Source organism: Zeus faber, assembly GCF_960531495.2.
Source record: "Zeus faber genome assembly, chromosome: 22".
Classification (NCBI taxonomy): Eukaryota; Metazoa; Chordata; class Actinopteri; order Zeiformes; family Zeidae; genus Zeus; species Zeus faber.
In genome coordinates, this window is record NC_137209.1 from 2,536,715 (window position 1) to 2,557,797 (window position 21,083).

Genomic DNA, 21,083 nt, shown 5'->3' on the forward strand with positions numbered 1-21,083 from the left:
TGTTTTAAATGTATCCTGGGGGATGAAGACAAGGTTGGACAGGTCAGTCTCCAGGCACTCTACTTGATTAGCAAATATATCTTTACTGCACACGCCTCCTCCGCTCTCGCCCCCGCTTCATCTTAATGCTTCCCTCTTCCACTCTCCACCCCACCCCTCCTCTCATCCCTTCCTTCCTTTCCCCTGTTCCACATGTTAAGTTTCACTGCACTGTACTATGGCAAGCCATTTGAACATTTAATCCATAGGACATTGTTTCTAGTAACAATTGGAATGGTTACTAGTATCTAATAGTATCTAATAAATAAGTACTAGTACCTCATACATTTTGACGAGTAAAACTAAAATAGTTACTACTATCTGTTGGAATAGCAACTAGTAACTAATATATAGTGACTAGTGACTAAAATGTGAGTAGTTTGTCCTTTGGATTAAATGTTAAATCAGCTTGCTATACTGTACCACCTTCACCCAAACCACTTCCCCTTGCATCCACGCATCTTCTAGTGGAGGCAGACGTGCACATGCATGCACCTGCGTAAGTGCATGTATAAGTACACCCATGTACACACACACACACACACACACACACACACACTGTACATACACACATACTCCATGAGCAGGGGAGAGAGTGGCAAACCTGGGGAGTAGGGGAAGAGAAGGAAGGTATAGAGGAGGGTACATTACACAAAATTGTCATTTTGTGCAGTAAGATGGAAGTACATTTCAAGATGAGAAAATCTTAATTTAAAGTAGTTTTCAGAATGTTTGGTTATAGGAAAGCATTAAAAGGGAAAGGGTTTATTGCTATAGGCGAAAAGTGAAACACTGTCCCTGGGAATAATTTATTTAAGAACACACTTGTTCTTCGTAGCTTGCGCACCAAAAAAGAGAGAGTGAGAGACTTTGACTTTAAAGGTTCCTTTATCTTCAGTAAATAATGTCACAGCAGCAGCAACTTGATCACGAAGGAACCAGAACAACACCAAAAACCAGAGACAGATCAGTCAGCTGGTAAATCGTCAGCAAGAGCACAGACATCCCTCTTCAGAGATAACTAGGTCCTCAGGGATCTGTTGATTTCTTCACCGGGTTTGAGACAGCTGTTCACTATAAGGACAGCTCCCCTTTTAGCCCAGACTTCCTCCTTTGCACAGTTTACCTCCAGAGAGAGAGCGTATGTACGTACGTAAACGTACCAGTTCCTCTGTACACATGCAGCGCATTCCCGTTCGACGGGGTTCTCTCGCGAGAGCTTGGCGTGTGCTGGTTTGACTTGGTGCCAGGATCTCGCGAGGAGTGTTGATTAGCAGCGCCCCGCCCCCTCCCGTCACTTCGGCACCGTACGGCTGCCCGGGCGCTCCTGCTCCGTCTCCGCTCCAACGCGTCGGGGGCATTTATTTAACGTTTCCTTGTCAGGCAACCGGTTCGGGATACCCTCGCAACCTGGGAAAAGCTGCCTTTATTGCGTTTGGACCTCGTGTTTTTTTTTTTTTTTTTTTGGGGGGGGGTTTTCGTGTCCGCCTTCCAGCAACAGCGGAGCGGGAGCAAATCAGGGCGAGAGGGAAACGGCGACTCTACGCGAGCTCCCAGGTAAGACCGCTCAGCCCGCGGGACACTACGCGACGCCCCCCCGCCCCCCACACACACACACGCACTCTGTGCTTTTATGCGTTACGCATCTCATACACCGGGAGACCGTGACTGCACATGGCTGAGCTATTTTCCCCAAAAAAATTGAGAGTCTGCATTTGACGAGCGAGAACACTGGGTCGATTTTGGTAGAACTCGTCCTTTTATGCGCGTCCGCCTTGACGGCTACGGCTGCGACCTGAGCCCCCGTCCGTAGGGCATCGGAAGAGATGATCGCGATAAGGGTTGGTGTTACGCGATGCGGTATCGATATCACGTAAACTGACGTTCGTCGCAAGTTTCGTTCGTGACACCTTTGGTGTTAATGGTATGTCAATGTGTCGCGGTGTAGGGAATTTTGGAACATATATTTTACAGTTGCGTTAAACTCAAAATTGTATTCCACAAAATCACTATCTATCTATCTATCTATCTGTCTATCTATCTATCTGTCTATCTATCTATCTATCTGTCTATCTGTCTATCTGTCTATCTGTCTATCTATCTGTCTATCTATCTATCTATCTATCTATCTATCTATCTATCTATCTATCTATCTATCTATCTATCTATCTATCTATCACAATGCATGAATAATTGCATGACCATACCACTGAAAGACGATGTTCGTGAATTATGACAGCCATGACAAATTTCCCACCATTATTTCCTGCAACATACCAGAGTCAGATGCTGTTTTTCAAATATAAAAGTAGTTTTAATAATACTTGTATTATTTATTATAATTCATAATTTATTTTTGAAATTATTATTATTATTAATTTTATTATGATTTTTTTTTATGCTGCGTTATAGCTTATTGACATAACATTGTTTTTTTTTTTGTTTGTTTTTTTTTAATTAAAAACTCATATAATTTCGTAACAGCAGGTTTATAGGGAGTTGCCACTTGGATATGAGAACGTTCTCTTTATTGTGGAAGTTCTATGGTTGCAACATGCAGATCTGGGATCAAATACACTAAAGCTAATATTAGCCTTTTCAATATTGATCCCACAATAAGTGCCATGAACCTCCCCGACAATAAGCAGATTCATGTTGGCAAGAGATATGCATTATGAATTTAACACTGTTTATTTGTTTGAGTTTGGTTTGTTTGAGTTGTCTTTTTGCATTCCCTTTGAATGGTGGATCTCACTGTTGTGACAGCATCTTCATGTTCCTTCCTACGTTTGGTCTTGTCGTTCTGAACTGACTGAAGAAATTACATGTTCTTGGAAAAATATATTTTAGGCATCAGCTTCTCTGCTGAAAATCTATTTATGACCAATTATAAACTGAGTTTGCCTCTCAAACCTGATGCCTTGGGCCAATTGATTGCTGTCTCTGGAGTTGGTGTGTGTGTGTGTGTGTGTGTGTGTGTGTGTGTGTGTGTGTGTGTGTGTGTGTGTGTGTGTGTGTGTGTGTGTGTGTGTGTGTGTGTGTGTGTGTGTGTGTGTGTGCGAAACATTAGATGACCAAACCACTAAACGGAAAATTCCTGCAATTACAGCGCTGCTTGTCAGAGCGCTGAGATGCAGGGCTCGGCCTGCCTGTTCAAGCAGCGGTGACAGTTGAGGGTCTATAACGGGTGTTCTAGGGAATATTTCAAGTTGGTATTACACATTGCAACCAATCCCTATCCTTGAACTTGCTTACACTGGCACCGCACTACATTTGTGGCTTTAGACAATAATTCATTATTTTGTATCAAAATTAAGGCATCATCATATTGTAATACTCCTGATTCAAATTTTGCAGCAGCCCAGACAATTCTTGAAAAACCATGTGCTGCCAGGGAAAGATAAACCAATTATCTGTAGCAATCAGCATGGCTTATTGGCCTTCATGATTTGCTGAGAGAAAGTTGTCCTGCAGCAGTATTGTCTGTCTTGCTTTGGCAAATGATGCCTCACAAAAATTTTGACTTGCGATGCTCACTCATGATCAAAGATGCATATCCAAATTAAGACCATAGGTATTGAGTATTTGCAAGGACTGGTCGTGTAAAAGTTAACCTCAACAACAGTTGCAAATTTTTCCTTGGTTATGTTGAGGCATATATTTTATACCTTTTTAAAAGGGCAACTTGCAGGTTAGCGTACTCTGTGAATTAATGTGTGGGGAAATTATGTAGCAGTTAGAGTTAAAAATTATTTTTTAACTCTGACTTTTATTTTTTATTTTTTTAACTTTAAAATTTCAGCTGGACTCATTGTAATGCATCTGACATTGCTCGCAAACTTGAACGTGACGTCACAGGGTGGAGACGGGACAGCTAGAGTTATAGTGAATGGCAAGTAGAAGAGATGCGAGAGACGCTCAGTGTGTTTTTTATTTTAGATTTTGATTTATTTCCTGGTTTCCTACTTGTATGAAATGAAAAACATAAACACAACTAAGATGTTTCTGCTGGCGGCGCAAATAACAGAAAAAGCAAGTGTCTGATTCACAAAGCATCCACAAGTTGTAAAATGCACCGATAACTGCGCTGCCACACAAACAGTGTCTTGGTGCGCAGGTGCTATTTGCGCATATTTAAATTTGTGTCCCACCACAGCAAAAGCCGCCATCTCGCGCATTTCTGAAATCGCCAGGAGCAGCCAAATAAGTTGAAAAAACCTTTCTTGAACGAAAATTAGATTTTTCCCGATTTGTGTTCCTTTGTGCTTATTTTTTTTATCTCAACGTATTTTCAAAACCAAGTTTGATTTATAAATAGTAGATAAATGTTAAACTGTTGAGTTAAATATTCCGGTTAGATTACATGGGGAAACACAAATTGTGCAATCAAGTGCGTTCATACATGTACGGAAAAAAAAATGTCTGTTGGTGTGAATTAAATGAGGTAGGTGTGAAAGCACCCTCTAGGAATCCGATAAGGACCGTTATTTTTCTGAGTGCAGCATAGCCATGCCCTCCCTGTCTTGCTATCATTGAGTAATTGCATTTGTTGTTCAAGTATTTCCAGTGGGCCTGCTCGATGTTGCGGAGCTTTGCAGTGTGCAAATTACAGCCTAAATTGGAATTTACAGTCCAGTGATGCTTTAAAAATACATGTACAAACTAGGGAAATAGGGAAGGTTGTATAGTCGGAACTAAATGTTCCGACTAAATCGACTGTGTTCTGTCTTTTTTGTAATGGCCTATTCAAAACGTTCTAATAAATTTAGTATTTTACAAATAGCCTCTTTAAAACGATCAAAATAAAATAAAAAACTAACAGTACTTTTTTTCAAATGGGAGAGGGAGCGAGTGTGCATCTGCACTGTTGCCACAGTGTGTAAGGCTGGATTTGCCATTCAATTGTACATCGCGTTCCAAATTATTATGCAAATGATATTTTTCTCTGATTTTCCTAAATAGTCGATGCAAATGACAGTCAGTATAATTTTTTTCAGTATACATTCATACAGACATTCAGTATAATTTGAATGTTATTGAACAAACCTCCCAATGATAACGGTGGGGATGGTAGCTCAGGCGGTAGACCTGGTGGTCTAGTGCTCTAAAGGTTGCTGGTTCGATCCCAGGCTCCTCCTGCTAGCATGCTGTAGTGTCCTTGAGCAAGACACTTAACCCCTAATTGCTCCTGATGGCTGCGTCCGTCGGTGTTTGAACAATTGTAAGTCGCTTTGGATAAAAGCGTCTGCTAAATGTAATGTAATGTAATAACAGTATTTAAAAAAAAAAAAAACTCAAAATGCACTGTTCCAAATTATTATGCACTTAACAGGCCAAGTTACATGTTACAGGACCCCTTATTTTATATCACCTTCACAATTCTTGCATCCCTTGAACTTGTCAGACACAAACCATCCATGAGTTTAATTGAAAAACAAAAAATTAAATGTTTATGACACTTAAATCCAATTTGCATAATAATTTGGAACGCAGTGTTTTTCTATTTTTATAAATAATTTATTATAAATGTTTTGACTAACATTAGCGAATCAATTCACCTGTGATAAGCAATTAAGTTCAATATAATTTCATCCAGTTTGGTGTACAGTGAACACACATTAGAGAGAAATATTAACGATGTGCCGCGTCAACAGAGACACTGGCGTGTCTCCCTGGCAGAAAGTGGGAAATAATCCCAACCTCCTCTAGTGCAGAGGTTCCCAACCACCGGCTCATGGACAGTGCCAGGCCGCGGGGCATTTGCCACAGGACCGTGAGAACATGGGCGGGATTTCTTTTTGCTCTCTTTTTTGCTACGTCCACATACATCCTCTTTTTTGCACAAGTGAATGAGCTGCATGCGCTGCTGCTCCGTCTGTCGCTCTCCGGCGTGGGGGGTGTGGCAAAATGGAAATTTTCCTGGATGTGTGGATAATGAAACTCACTTGCGGTGCCGGAAAGGTTACCTGTTGTTTACAGGGAACTATGTGTGAAAGGGGCTAAACAATTGCATAGCCGTCAGTACTGGAAAAAAAATACACGTTTAAATCGGAAATCGAATCAAATCGTGACCTTAAAAAGTCAAATTGAATTGTGGATTTCGAGAATCGTGACATCACTAGTATTAATGCAAATTGAGAACCATCCAAAATATTTATGGCTTACAATATGGCAGCGGATCTCGTGTTCTTAACTTCTGAATGACTTAAAAATCACAGTAAATGTCAAAACATCTCTTTCACAGCCAGTGTTTAATTCTGCAAATGCAAAGCTCTCTTCACTGACACTCATTCACTGAGCAAATTTGCTTATTAACAATCCATAACGTGTATATACACACACATATTCACAAACACACATTTTGTGTGTTTATATTTATATATAAAATTCAAACATTTTTATTTACAATTTAAATGACATTCGAATATCGAACCATCGACAGTCCTAGTCGCCAGAAGTGTGAAAATGATCATACCACCATAGCCTCCATTACGATAATACGGAATAAAACATAAGGACCATGGACTCCTGTCTCCACAGGGCACTTGGCCGCAGTGATGCTGGGCATCACAGTCTGGAGAGGCAAAGAGGACAACATCTGCCAAAATCAGAGATGCCATGCTCAGCCCCCAAACTGGATACACTCCACCTCTCAGCTATGCCTTTATATCCTGAAATAAAGCTAGCTCCACGTTATCTGGCTACTTAAAAATGCTGCATTAAGGAACTGGGTGAAGCTTTACATTTGAAAGAGCTTTCAGTGCAGCAAGCCGCCTTCGAATTAAATTCATTTTTACGTGTTCCGGAATGTTATACTGTTATTATGAAAACAAACAAGTAATTGGTTTATTTTGGACCCCATGGACCAGTCACTGGACCATAGGCTGGCTCTGAACCATGTGCCATACAATGCCCTGGTTTGATCTATCCAAAGATAAATCCAAAACACTCAAAGGTGTGTGTGTGTGTGTGTGTGTGTGTGTGTGTGTGTGTGTGTGCGCGCGTGTGCGCGCGTGCGCGCGTGTGTGTGTGTGTGTGTGTGTGTGTGTGTGTGTGTGTGTGTGTGTGTGTGTGTGTGTGTGTGTGTGTGTGTGTGTGTGTGTGTGTGTGTGTGTGTGTGTGTGTGTGTGTGTGTGTGTGTGTGTGCGTGTGTGTGGTATTTGAGTGAGAGATCACCCAACTGCTGCCAACCATCTCCCATTTCTGTTGGAAAACGCAGCTTGCTACTTAAAAGCTACTCGTTCCCTTATCAAAATAGCCACTCCTCTGGCTTTTGCTACAAAACTGGAATGATAGATCTGGCTCATGGATCTACTTCTCAGTCTTAAGTGCTAGTACCTTATTAGATGGGTTTCCTGTGACAAAATTATATCCGCGTGCAACAGTTTTAAATGAGATTGAAATTTCCCCCCTTTTAACTGGTTTGTTTAACCCATTCATCTTCCATGATGTTAATGTGATTACCCTCCTTGCCTGGCTTGCCATACCCGAGTTTCACAATCTTGCCTTCCATTCCAAGTAAAATGGCACTCCTCCCATCAGCCAACCTCCTTATCCCTTTCCCCCTAACTCAAAATCATGTTTTTTTTTCTTCTATATTTATATAGAAAAAACACGGGTTCACATATTTTCCTCCATGGAACCTAAAGGTGCTCCGATGAGAATTTTTGGGACTGATCACCAAATGCTGGAAGCAGTATCGGCCGGTAATGATCACAGGGTCTATTTGAAGCCTTCTAACAACATTGTATATTAAGTATTTAAATTAAGTTATAACGGGACTTAATTTTAGTAAATACTTTTCTTGTAATAATGAATCCTGCAATTCTGTAACAGGGACACTTGGTGTGGTACCGGAATGGTAAGCGCTTACGCTGAGGCCGTCAGTTGAGTAGGCAGTCCTTCAAGTGAACCAGGACACATTCACGTTTACACTGGCCAAATAATGTGGCCCAGACCACCCTGAATATGGTCTGAGCGAACGGATCTCAAACTGCATTGAGGACACATTGGGTTTACATCTGGCATTAGAGCTGTCAACTTGTGAGCAGCACATTGGGCCTCATTCACAAACAGGGCGCCTTGCTGTGCTTAAATTGCACGTATGCACGTTCTAAGCTAGAATTTGGGATCCATCAATATTTGCTTACTTGAATTTGTTCTTACTTTAGGAGCTTATTTAGAACAGCCTTGAGGCGCTTGTATGTGAGAGTCCTGGAAAATTATATTGCCAACCTTTAAATCGATGCAATTGTCATATTAGAATCACAATTTACTGGAAGCCCCTCCCCCGGTGCCGCACGTCCAGCAGGCGCCGCACTGTGTAGGTCGGGTGGCCGTCGATGGTGCGGGGGGGTGGTGGGGCCTCGGCGGGGAGGGAGAGAGGGCTGGAAACCACTGGCTTGAGCAGGGATACATGGAAGATAGGGTGGACACGGAGGGAGGGAGGGAGACGGAGGCGTACGGCACAGGGGTTGATGATTGACTCAATGGGAAAGGGGCCAACATACCGGGGAGCGAGTTTTCGGGAGTCCACCTTGAGGGGCAAGTCCCTTGTGGAGAGCCAAACCATCTGTCCGGGGACATATGTAGGTGCGGACACGCGGTGTCGGTTCGCCTGCCGCTGGGACCTGGCCGAGGCCCGGAGTAGGGCAGAGCAGGCCCTCCTCCACGTCCTCCGGCAGCGACCAATGTGGGCCTGGACGGAGGGTACGGCGATCTCAGCCTCCTGGGCAGGGAACAGCGGGGGTTGGTAGCCCAGAGAGCATTGGAAGGGCGACAGGCCGGAGGAGGCGTTCACCAGGGTGTTGTGGGCGTACTCGGCCCATGGCAGCTGGTCGCTCCAGGAGGTGGGGCTGGTGGTTGTCAGGCAGCGGAGCATGGCCTCCACCTCCTGGTTCGCCCGCTCCGTCTGGCCGTTGGTCTGGGGGTGGAAACCGGAGGAGAGACTGACCTGCGGGAACAGCGGGGGTTGGTAGCCCAGAGAGCATTGGAAGGGCGACAGGCCGGAGGAGGCGTTCACCAGGGTGTTGTGGGCGTACTCGGCCCATGGCAGCTGGTCGCTCCAGGAGGTGGGGCTGGTGGTTGTCAGGCAGCGGATCATGGCCTCCACCTCCTGGTTCGCCCGCTCCGTCTGGCCGTTGGTCTGGGGGTGGAAACGGGAAGAGAGACTTACCTGCGGGAACAGCGGGGGTTGGTAGCCCAGAGAGCATTGGAAGGGCGACAGGCCGGAGGAGGCGTTCACCAGGGTGTTGTGGGCGTACTCGGCCCATGGCAGCTGGTCGCTCCAGGAGGTGGGGCTGGTGGTTGTCAGGCAGCGGATCATGGCCTCCACCTCCTGGTTCGCCCGCTCCGTCTGGCCGTTGGTCTGGGGGTGGAAACGGGAAGAGAGACTTACCTGCGGGAACAGCGGGGGTTGGTAGCCCAGAGAGCATTGGAAGGGCGACAGGCCGGAGGAGGCGTTCACCAGGGTGTTGTGGGCGTACTCGGCCCATGGCAGCTGGTCGCTCCAGGAGGTGGGGCTGGTGGTTGTCAGGCAGCGGAGCCTGGCCTCCACCTCCTGGTTCGCCCGCTCCGTCTGGCCGTTGGTCTGGGGGTGGAAACCGGAGGAGAGACTGACCTGTGCCCCCAGGGCCGAGCAGAAGGCGCGCCAGACCTTGGAGGTGAACTGGGGTCCTCTGTCTGACACCACGTCTGCCGGAATGCCATGGCGGCGGAACACCTCGGCCACCAGCAGGTCTGCGGTCTCCCTCGCCGATGGTAGCTTGGGCAGGGCGAGGAAGTGGGCCGCCTTAGAAAAGCGGTCCACCACCGTGAGGATGGTAGTGTTGCCCCGGGATGGTGCAAGACCGGTGACGAAGTCCAGGGCGATGTGGGACCAAGGACGAGTCGGGATGGGTAATGGGCGGAGGAGGCCGGAGCGGGGTCGGGTGGAGGTCTTGGACCGGGCGCAGGTGGGGCAGGCCGAGACGAAGGACCGGGTGTCAGGGAGCAGGGTTGGCCACCAGAAGTGCTGGCGGACGACGGCCAGGGTGCGGGTGATCCCGGGGTGGCAGCTGAGGCGGGAGGCATGGGCCCACTGCAGAACCTGGGAGCGTGCAGAGTCAGGGACGAACAGGCGGTTAGGGGGTCAGGTACCTGGGTCGGGCTGGTGCTCCTGTGCTTGGGTGACGAGGGACTCGATCTCCCAGGTGTGTGTGGCGGCAAGGCACAGGGGTGGAAGGATGGGTTCAGGATCCCCTGTCTTCTCCTCTGGCGCGAACACACGGGACAGGGCGTCGGGTTTGGTGTTCTTGGTGCCCACCTGGCCTGCCGGGAGTGGAAGCGCTTCGCCATCCGGATAAAGGCCAAGTTCTTATGATCGGTCCAGAGGACGAAGGAGTGGATTGCTCCCTCAAGCCAGTGGCGCCATTCCTCCAGGGCTAGTTTGACAGCCAGTAGTTCCCGGCTACCCACGTCATAGTTGCACTCGGGTGGTGTGAGCCTGCGGGACAGAAAGGCACAGGGGTGGAGCTTACCATCCTGGGAAAGTACTGCTCCTACCCCCGTGTCTGAAGCGTCCACTTCTACCACGAACTGGAGGTTGGCGTCGGGCTGGGCCAGGACCGGGGCCGAAGAAAAGCGGGTCCTGAGGTCGAGGAACGCGGCCTCGGCCGGGGGGGTCCATTTGAAGGCCACTGCGGTGGAGGTAAGGGCTGAGAGGGGAGCAGCGATGCGACTGAAGTTACGGATGAAGCGCCGGTAGAAGTTTGCAAACCCGAGGAACCGTTGGAGCTGCTTCCTATTGGCTGGGGTTGGCCACTCCACCACGGCGGCCACCTTCTTGGGATCCATCTCCAGCCTCCCTCGGCCAATGATGAACCCTAGGAAGGAAATGGATGGAAAATGGAAGACACACTTCTCGGCTTTAACAAACAGACGGTTTTCCAGGAGGCGCTGCAGCACCAGGCGTACATGCTTTACGTGCTCGGAGAGGGATTTGGAGAAAATCAAGATGTCGTTGAGGTAAACAAAGACAAAGGAGTTGAGCATGTCCCGGAGGACATCGTTAATTAGGGCCTGGAAGACCGCTGGGGCATTTGACAGCCCAAAGGGCATAACAAGGTACTCAAAGTGTCCGAGCGGGGTGTTAAAGGCGGTCTTCCACTCGTCCCCTTCGCGGATGCGGACCAGGTGGTAAGCGTTGCGGAGGTCCAGCTTGGAAAAGTGGGTGGCCCCCTGGATGGGGACGAAGACTGAATCCATCAGGGGCAAGGGGTACTTGTCTTTGATCGTGATATTGTTCAGTCCCCTGAAATCAATGCAAGGACGGAGGGTCTTGTCCTTCTTCGCAGCAAAGAAGAACCCTGCGCCTAGCGGAGAAGACGAGGGGCGAATAATCCCGGCAGCGAGAGAGTCGCGGATGTAAGTCTCCATGGCCTCCTGTTCGGGCCGGGAGTCGTTATACAGGCGACTGCAGGGGAGGGGGGCGCCTGGCAGGAGGTTGATTGCGCAGTCGTAGGGGCGATGAGGTGGTAAGGATAGCTGAAGACCGGGGCTAGGTCCAGATATTGCGATGGGACCGAGGACAGGTCAGGGCTCCTGGGGACCCCCGGCGGCGCACCCGGCGGCGGGGTAGGGGCCGAGCGGAGGCAGTGGGCATGACAGTGTGTGCTCCAGGAGCTCACGCTGCCCGAGCGCCAGTCCATCTGAGGGTTGTGGGTCTGGAGCCAGGTGTACCCCAGCACCACGGGGTTCAGTGGGGAATCAATAAGGAAGAACCTTAAAGACTCACGGTGGTTGACGGAGAGTAGCAGTTTGAGGGGAGCTGTCTGGTGGGTATTCCGGGTCAAATGCGACCCATCCAGCCCCTTGACCTCGAGCGGTGCAGGGAGAGGGACGGGTGTCAGCCCTAGCTGGCGTGCTAGTCCCTGGTCGAGGAAAATTGCATCCGCCCCGGAATCTATGAGAGCAGGGGAAGAGCGTGTTATATCTCCCCAAGAGAGGGTAGCTGGGAACAGCGGACGGGAGAGAGGGTCGGTGCTGGAGCGACCGCAGCGTAACCCTACCGAGGAGTCACCCTCTCGTGGCCGGACCGGGCAGGTGGCTCGGAGGTGTCCCAGCCGGCCGCAATACAGACAGGCGCCGGTCTGTAGGCGGCGTGCTCGCTCCTCGGGGGAGATCCGGGAGCGACCAAGCTGCATTGGCTCGGCATCGGAGAGAGTCGGGGGACTTGTGAGGCGCCCAAGAGTAGCGGGCGCTGGAGACTGGAGGCTCGCCCCCTCCCTCTCGCGCTGGCGCTCCTGTAGCCGGTTGTCCAGGTGGATTGCAGTCTCCACTAGTTGGTCCAGGTCCGTGGGCTCGTCCCGCCGTGCCAGCTCGTCCCGCAACTCGTCGTTCAGGGCGCGCTGGAACACGTCCTGCTGGGCTCCGTCATTCCAGCCGATTTCCGCGGCTAGAGTCCTGAACTCGACGACGAGGGAGGCGACGCTATGGGAACCCTGGCGGAGGGAGAGGAGTCTTCTGGCGGCCTCCTTGCCGCAAACTGGGTGGTCGAAGACTCTCCTCATTTCGCAGGTAAACAGATCGTAGGAGAGACTCACGGGACCCCCCTGACTCCAAACCGCGGAACCCCAGCCGAGAGCCGCCCCTCTCAGGCAGGTGAGGAACGCGATGCGGGCACTATCGGAGGCGTACGACGACGGCCGCTGTTGGAATACCACCGCGCACTGCACAAGAAAGGTGCGGCAGGTGCCGAAATCGCCGTCGTAAGGCGCCGGAGCCGAACGTGGGGCTCAGGGGGGACGAGGAGGCGCTGGGAGCCCTGGTGGGGGAAGGAGGGCGGGTCGGAGGAGCAGGGGGGGCCACGGGGGCCGGAGGGCCCTGCAGGCTGCTGACGGCCGCCGAGATGGTCCGGAGGTGTTCCGCGATGTCCCGGAGGGCCTGGTCATGTTGCCCAAGCAACACTCCTTGGTCCCGGAGTGCGCGGCGGAGCCCTTCTGTGTCGGCTGGGTCCATGTTTTCCTGGCCAGACCGTACTGTCACGACCAGAACAGGGAGGAACCCAAACGCACGACACAGGGAGATGGAAGGCAGGCAAAGGATGTTTATTAGCCTGGAGGGTGGAGCTGGCCAGGGGGACCCGGTCAGGGAGGGATGGAGCAGGGCTGGGCAGGGATGATGATGACCAGGAGAAGGGGTCCGGGATCCGGGTGGAGAGACGGGGAACCAGGCTGGATGGAGAGTCCTGGTCGACGAGCGGAGACAGACAGGTGAAGGGAAGGCGAGACAACAAGACATAAACTAGGAACTTGGAACTTGGACCTGGGAACTAGGAACTAGGAAGGGAGCCAATCGCGATGCAACTCGGGGAAAGCTAGTTGACGGTCTGGCAAGGAATGGCAAGGAAGCTGGGGCTAAATACAGTGCGGGTAATTGATCCCAGGTATGTGCAATTGGGTCTGAGTAGGGAGCTGCAGATGGTGCAAGGGCGGCCTCTAGTGGCGCTGGGAGGCCGTGGGGCCAACAGGGATTGAAGCTCATCACTGGATATTTAAAAAACTTCCCAAGTATGATCTTTTCTGAGTAATGATTCTTTTAAGTTTGATATTAATATCATAATAACATTTCCTCAACTGCAATTATTTGTATTTATTCCAGCGACATTCATTGGAACTTGTGAGGGGGAGGCTAAGCATACTTTTCTCTGTGAACTTCATACAGATTCCACCAGAATCTAATTTCAGATGCAACCTCAACAGTTCACGCCTCCATGCCTCTGTTAACAGCTTGTCACCCTCTGCCCAATGTCTTCCCAGTGTGTTTTGCCTCCCTAAGTGCCCCCCTACTCCATCACTCACTCCCTTGTTTTGTTTACATTATGCAGAAAGTCAACGTCACATGAAAGAAAAATTAAATGTAGAAAAAATTACAATACTTAGATTAAGAAAAATTGAATGCCCGTTAGGTTACAGATAATTTCACCTGACAGGATTTCTTAAAACAAGAAATATTCTTGAGATAGAAATTATAATCTTCCATAATGGTCAACCCTAATTGATATTTTATCTATCTATAATTCTAGGAATCTCTGTCTGTCCTTTTGTCTGTATGTTATATGTATGTCCTTCGATTATCTCTACAACCGTTCATTCGATCGACTTTGCACTTAGCGGCTGTATGGCTGAGGACCCGAGGATGTGCAGTGTGAAATTTATTGGAATTTAGACACGAGTCACGTGTATTATTAATACACTTTGAATAAACAGGCAAACGGCGAGCCGCTCTGTGCAGCTATTGCACTTTGTGACATCATCATCTAATTCCACTAAGCGGGGCAATTTCTGACATCATCCAATACGTGAAGCACAAGGTGCGTGCCTGGCAGTGACCTTCAACGTCACACATGCACTGCGAGCAGAGCGCCTGGCAGTCCACATAAACGCAATTAAAATTGACTGAAGAAATCTGGACTTGACTGATTGACAGTGTATGTGCAGTGCATGTGCCATTATAGTGTCTTCAATTTTGAACGGGCATGTACTAGTACTTCAAATAAGGAGAGATGTTTTAAAACCCTGTTGTTCTCCATAAAAGGTTACTTATTTCACTGAATTGCTTTTTTCCCCTCAATAAGGGGAGGAGTTTCAATTTATAGAAACAGAAAAGAAGAACAGAAACAGTCATTATTCGTCACGCAACACACCACACTACAACACATGCTTGCACACACACACACACATGCACATGCTTTGATGGTGGCCGGTGAAATGGATTCTCTGCTTTTGACCCATCCTGGCTTGTCCTTCCTCCTGGGGCACAGCCAGGAGCCGTGGGCAGCATACGTGGACGCGCCAGGGGACCAGGTGATAAATGTCCATTGCTGGTCAGACAATGATGGGTGCATGTTTTTGGTGGTGGTCCTTACTGACGTGAGGTGGAGGAAACCCCATGTGGAAACCCCATTTATCCGTTCTACTCTGAGTTTTTATAATCTTTCTATTCACTGAACTACTAGTGACTGGCACCTTTGGGTGCTTAGGCGTTCTCTCTAGTATATATGAGCTAACTGGGACCACAGCATCTAGTTCTGGTGTGGTTTAATCTGGTTGCGGTGGACCCACTTAAACTTTGGCACTTTCTGTTCCTTTCTGACCCTGATTTGGTACACTGTGGACGAGAGTTTATCTGTGATCTTATAGGGCATGTCCAGTGGGGGAGGACTTGCGAACATGTTTTCCTGTTCCTTGCTTGTTCTTTCCTGTCTGTTGGGCAAAGAGATGGTGCCATACCTTGTCTCTAACTTGGAGTCTGTCATGGGATGCCTTTTGGTCATAGTGGGCCTTGCCTCCCTCTGTGCTCTTGACCAGGTTTTTCTGGGCGAAGGAGAATGTGGTTTTGAGGAGCAGTGCATTGCACTGCTGCCTCACAGCAAGAAGGTTCTGGGTTCGATTCCCGCCTGGGGCGCTGTTGGCACCATACTCCGGCGGGTTATCTCCCAAATAGGAGCCTTTCTATGTGGAGTTTGAATGTTCTCCCCGTGCTCACATGGGGTTTCCTCCACCTAACATCAGTAAGGACCCCCCCCCCAAAAACATGCACCCATCATCGTCTGACCAGCGATGGACACTCATCACCAGGTCCCCGGGCGTGTCCACAAATGCTGCCCACTGCTCCTGGCTGTGCCCCCGGAGGAAGGACAAGCCAGGATGGGTTAAACGCAGAGGCCTCATTTCACCAGGCTGGAATGTGTAGCTTCGGCCCTGACCACTTTGCTGTGGTGGCCAGCATCTTTGACTTGGGTTGTACTGACGGCAGTCTTCCGGGTGCGCCGTAGTATGGACGCATTGGCAATGGCTACGCATTCAACTCGTCCTTTTGTGTTTATTATTATTTGTATTGTTCTTATTTTTGCACGCAGTGCACTGTCGCTCTAACAATATAACGACAAGCACTCCTGGACGTCCGTTCGACACTTAATACAGACTTTTTTGCAACTTACCAGAGTACGTGCTGCGATCCCTTTGTCCTGCCTCCGCTGTGTTTACCAATACGCTGGCGGAGGAGAAAGAGAAGAGGCAAACGTGCCGGAATTCTATGCAGATCTCGGACGAGATACTGCAACCCGCCGATACCGAGCATTTTACTGGCAAATGTTCAATCCCTGGACAATAAAATGGACGAACTACACGATTATTTTCCAGCGGGACATCGCAAACTACTGTGTGCTGGCGTTCACAGAAACCTGGCTGGATGCTACGGTGCTGGACTCTGCCATTTCTCCGGCTGGATTTTCCATCTACCGGCACGACGGAACCACGGAGTCAGGTAAACGCAGAGGCGGTGGGGTCTGCATTATGGTTAACTCTCACTGGGGTTCGGATATATCAGTACTTTCAAAACACTGCTCTCCGGACCTGGAGCTCTTAACTATAAAAGTTTGTCCCTTCTACCTCCTGCGGGAATTCAGCGCCGCTATAATCACGGCAGTCTACATACCCCCGCAGGCGGATAAAACATGCGCATTAGAGGACTTTTACGGAGTAATCAATGGACTTGAGAACGCTCACCCTGAGGCAGCTTCTATTGTTTGTGGCGACTTCAATAGGGCTAATATGAGGAAAGTTTTGCCTAAATATCACCAGCATATCAACATTCCTACCAGGGGTGATCAGACTCTCGACCATTGTTATTCACAACTACAGAACAGCTACAAACCCCTCCCCCGCCCTGCCTTTGGTAAGGCAGATCACACCTCCATTCTTCTCCTACCAACCTACAGACAACGATTAAAGCAAGGAAAACCGGTTTGTCGAACAGTCCAATGCTGGAATGAGGAATCCACTGCCACTCTCCAAGCCTGTTTCGAAACCACGGACTGGCAGATGTTCCTATAGCTCTGGGGACATGGAGGCCTTGAGGAAAGACACGCGAGCAACACCATCCCGGCTGCAAGGCTAGCGGAGGACCAGGATGACTGCACTCTGTTCCTGTCTACGGCTGACGTGAGGAGAGCTCTTAAAAGAGTAAACCCTCGGAAGTCTCCAGGGCCTGATGGCATTCCAGGCCATGTCCTCAGAGCGTGGGCCGACCAGCTGGCGGAGGTATTCACCTCCATATTCAACCTCTCCCTGCAGTCTACAGTCCCCGTCTGCTTCAAACAGACAACCATTGTCCCGGTACCAAAGAAACAACCCATCACCTGCCTGAATGACTATCGCCCCGTAGCACTGACCTCTACCATCATGAAGTGCTTCGAACGGCTAGTCAGAATCCACATCTGCTCCTTCCTTCCTGACACCCTAGACTCCTTCAATTTGCATATCGCCCGAACAGATCTACGGACGACGCCATCGCCCTGGCAGTGCACACCAGGTGAGAATGGGGAAATCTCTCCTCTTCTGCACTGACCCTGAGCACCGGAGCCCCACAGGGCTGCGTACTCAGTCCCCTCCTGTACGCCCTGTTCACACATTACTGTGTGGCCATCCTGAAGTTTGCGAACGACACCACCATCCTCGGTCTCATCTCCAACAACGATGAGTCCTCCTACAGAGAGTAGGTCAGCGTCTTGGCAACGTGGTGCCAGGATTACAACCTCTCTCTCAACGTCTGCAAGACTAAAGAGTTTTTCTTATTTTCATTTTATGTACATACACTGTGACCTCTTGCCCATATTTGTAACATTGACTCTTACTCTTTTATTCATTTTTTATATTCGACTCGCGGACTACAGGAAACAACAGCGACAGCCTATTCTTCCTGAGGAGACTCAAGAAGTTTGGCATGTCTGTCAGGACTCTCACTAGCTTCTTCCGATGCACCATTAAGAGCATTCTCACTGGCTGCATCACTGCCTGGTACGGCAGCTGCCCCGCTGCTGATCTCAATGCGCTCCAGAGGGTGGTGAAGACAGTGGAGCGCATCATTTGCTGCCACCTCCCCTCTGTGCAAGGCATCTACCGCACACAATGCCTCGGAAAGCATGGAAAATCATAAAGGACTACAGTCAACCAGGCTACGGACTGTTTACACTGCTGCCGTCTGGTAAACGTTACCGGAGCATCCAGGCATGGACTACCAGACCCACGAACAGTTTTTACCCTCAGGCCATAACACTTCTCAACCTGCAATATCTGTAGTCACCTATGTAAATTAAATGTACATCACCACAACTACATGTACATATCCACCGGCACTCCTTCACTTTATATTTATATCCATGTCTTGTGCAATAGACTGACCTATTGCTGTTGGAACTGCTACAATGTTCCAATTATTTTAGTTTCTGTTTTAGGATTATTTTTCTTATTTTCATTTTATGTACATACACTGTGACCTCTTGCCCATATTTGTAACATTGACTCTTACTCTTTAATTTATTTTTTATATTCGACTCATATTTTATAAAAAAATATATATATATATATATATTTTTTTTCTTTTTATGCCCACTACTATTTGTTCTGCTAAAGTGGCCTCTAAATTGCAGGAGGGCATTCCCTGTGGTCACGGCCCCGTTGAATCACTGACGTACGGTGACTTAACGTGTGGGGGAATTAGCTAAGAGTTTTAACTTTTAATTATGTTTTTTTCTAAATTCTAATTTGAATAACCAAAAAAAAATTATAATTAAAAATAAAAAATACTTAGATGATTAAAATGTATTATTACAATTTATTGCAATGCATTTAAGATTAATTTATTGAATTTAATAATGTCACACTATTCCTAATAAATTCAATTAATCAAAGTATTCAATGCCTGTAATTTTAACTGCAAGGGTTATTGAAATTGATCCCTGGGGAATTGACATTATCAAAAAATAGACTCTAAGAGGATTAATGTAAGAGTTTGAACTACATGGTTAAAAAGGTCGGGTTGGTGGCCGAGCTTGTGGCGATCTGGACTATTTTCTCCCACCGCAGATGCGGTTGCTATCAACCAGTTAGACCTGAGCAAGGAATCTTAACTTTTGACACAGCGTAACAAATTGATTTAATCCCAGAAAATAGTAATTTGATACTAGCACAGCACAGCTATCAAATACTTGTCAATTAGGCCTTAAAAATAATAGCATATTCCGGCACTTTAAAGCATGCACAATTGTAGTGATGCTTAAAAATAAACAACAGTGCTTCAGCACTACATGTAACGTTTTCAGACAAACACAGGGTGAATTCACACACAGCTCTCTCAGGCCCAAAGGAAAAAACAAGTTTTAGTCACTCTTAGAGAGAAACAACGGAAATAGCCGATAACAGCGAAACCAGCTCCTATCTTCAGTATCTCTCTGAAACACCGTGTAATGATGTGATCAGGCCCCACGTTGGGTTTTCTCCGTTCAGAAATTCTCACATGGAATATCAGATAAATACCCAATTACTTGTTAATCGAACAATGAATGTTTATTTATAATAAAGGAATTTGATAATATGTGACAGTCACTGGAGTTTTGGGTCTCAAGTAGGCCAAGGTAACTTTTTTTTACGTTTTTTACAGATTGCAAAAGTGCATGCTGTAAGCTTTCAAATTATGTGTCATATATTGATATCAGACACTATTTTAAGAAGATATGCTTATTTGAATGTTGGTACACCTAAACTCCTCTAGCAGAGACAATGCCCCTCAAAGATCCTGAACTTTTTCACACTTCAGGGGCAGGGAATGGGTGGGAACAATAGCTGTTAACTCCACCCCCAACCACTTCCCAACTAGACTACCTGTCATTGTCAGTTGGGTAAAGTGTGTAGAGCAAAAAAAATAACACGGGAAAATATATGATACTCTCCCATACTAACTAGGTTATTTATTTATTTATTTATTTATTTTTGGTAATATTGATTTCAATCATCACTTTATAAAAATATTAAAAATACCTCATTCTAGTTGATACTTTAATTTTAAGTTTATTTCTTTCATTCTAAGTTCATGCTCACTATACTATAATGAGCTCTCTTTTATTCTGTAACTTTTAAACATTCCAATTTCCTGCCTCTTGTTTTATAACTGATAGTTTTAAGAAAATGGCACTTTTCAGATCTTTTACTTTTCGATCACCAAACAACAATTCCCAGAATGAAAATGGCGTGGAGCACCCCACCCTTTTCGTTCTGGGAAATGTTGTTTTCTGGACGCACCCCGCTACCCCCTGCCAGCAGCCAGTTCCACAGTATAAATGAGAGCTTTGCCGCCCTCTTCTCATAATCCATAACAACACGGAGATGATATGTTCTCACAAGGAAGTAAAATTTCCTGCTTTGGTGTTTAGTTTTGCTTGTTTCTTTAAAAACATGTTACATAAATGATGCTTTGCTTCTGGATTAAATGATCTTCAATCATTTAATACCAGTATTACATTTGTGTTTGTGAAAAAAATCTTGAAATAAAAGAAGGAAGTCCATATTGTGTTATCAAGCGCCAACGGCATTCATTACATATTGCCGAAATCGGCAGCAATATGAATCTTACAATCTATACATCTATCATTCTATACACAAACAAAGTAAGAACTTTATGAAATAGAACCACCAGCCGACATTATTAAACCATGATGCAAATGATCATGTGATGTTTGGAGCAATTGCAGACACGGAATGTTAGACAATATTTGGCGAATTGCTTATAATAGTTTGTGTAGAGCACAATACTCAAACCCAAAATGCTGTACCGTTTTTGCTCACTTTCTGCCCAAAAAGGTTATTCTCTGTAACTATACTAGCACCTTTACACGGTCTGACTTGGTCCCTCTGCCCACCACCCCGCTCCTTGTTCTCACACCCCTTCACCCCCTGCTTCCTGCTGCGCAGCTGTCTTTACTGGTATAAATAACTCAAATGAGACACTTAAACTCGCGCTCCATTTGCAAATCTACCCCCCTCCATTGCCTCTCATAATTTTTTCCACCGTGAAGCTCTTTCCGCTTGCTCCCTATCAGCCCCCCTCTTTCACAGTGGTCATCCCCCGCTTTCTGTTGGTGGGCTCCACTAGTCTTGCTGGCTACATGGATTGGCACACAAATATATTGTCACACACGGCCTAGGGCCTATTTAGGCAACCCATACATG

The 21,083-nt window shown here is 47.5% G+C and overlaps 1 protein-coding gene across 2 annotated transcripts in view; it reads left to right on the forward strand.

Moving 5' to 3' along the window:
* Positions 1-1,449: 1,449 nt before the first annotated feature.
* The window catches only part of ache (acetylcholinesterase (Yt blood group)), a 105,257-nt gene continuing 85,623 nt past the window's right edge, over positions 1,450-21,083 (forward strand). Inside the window, exon 1 of one of the 2 annotated variants that reach the window (XM_080023424.1) lies at positions 1,450-1,596. The gene's annotated coding sequence lies outside the window, so the exon portion shown is untranslated. Of the gene's footprint in view, positions 1,597-1,870; positions 1,881-21,083 lie in introns of those variants that run through there. The other variant, XM_080023425.1, reaches the window with a different exon arrangement.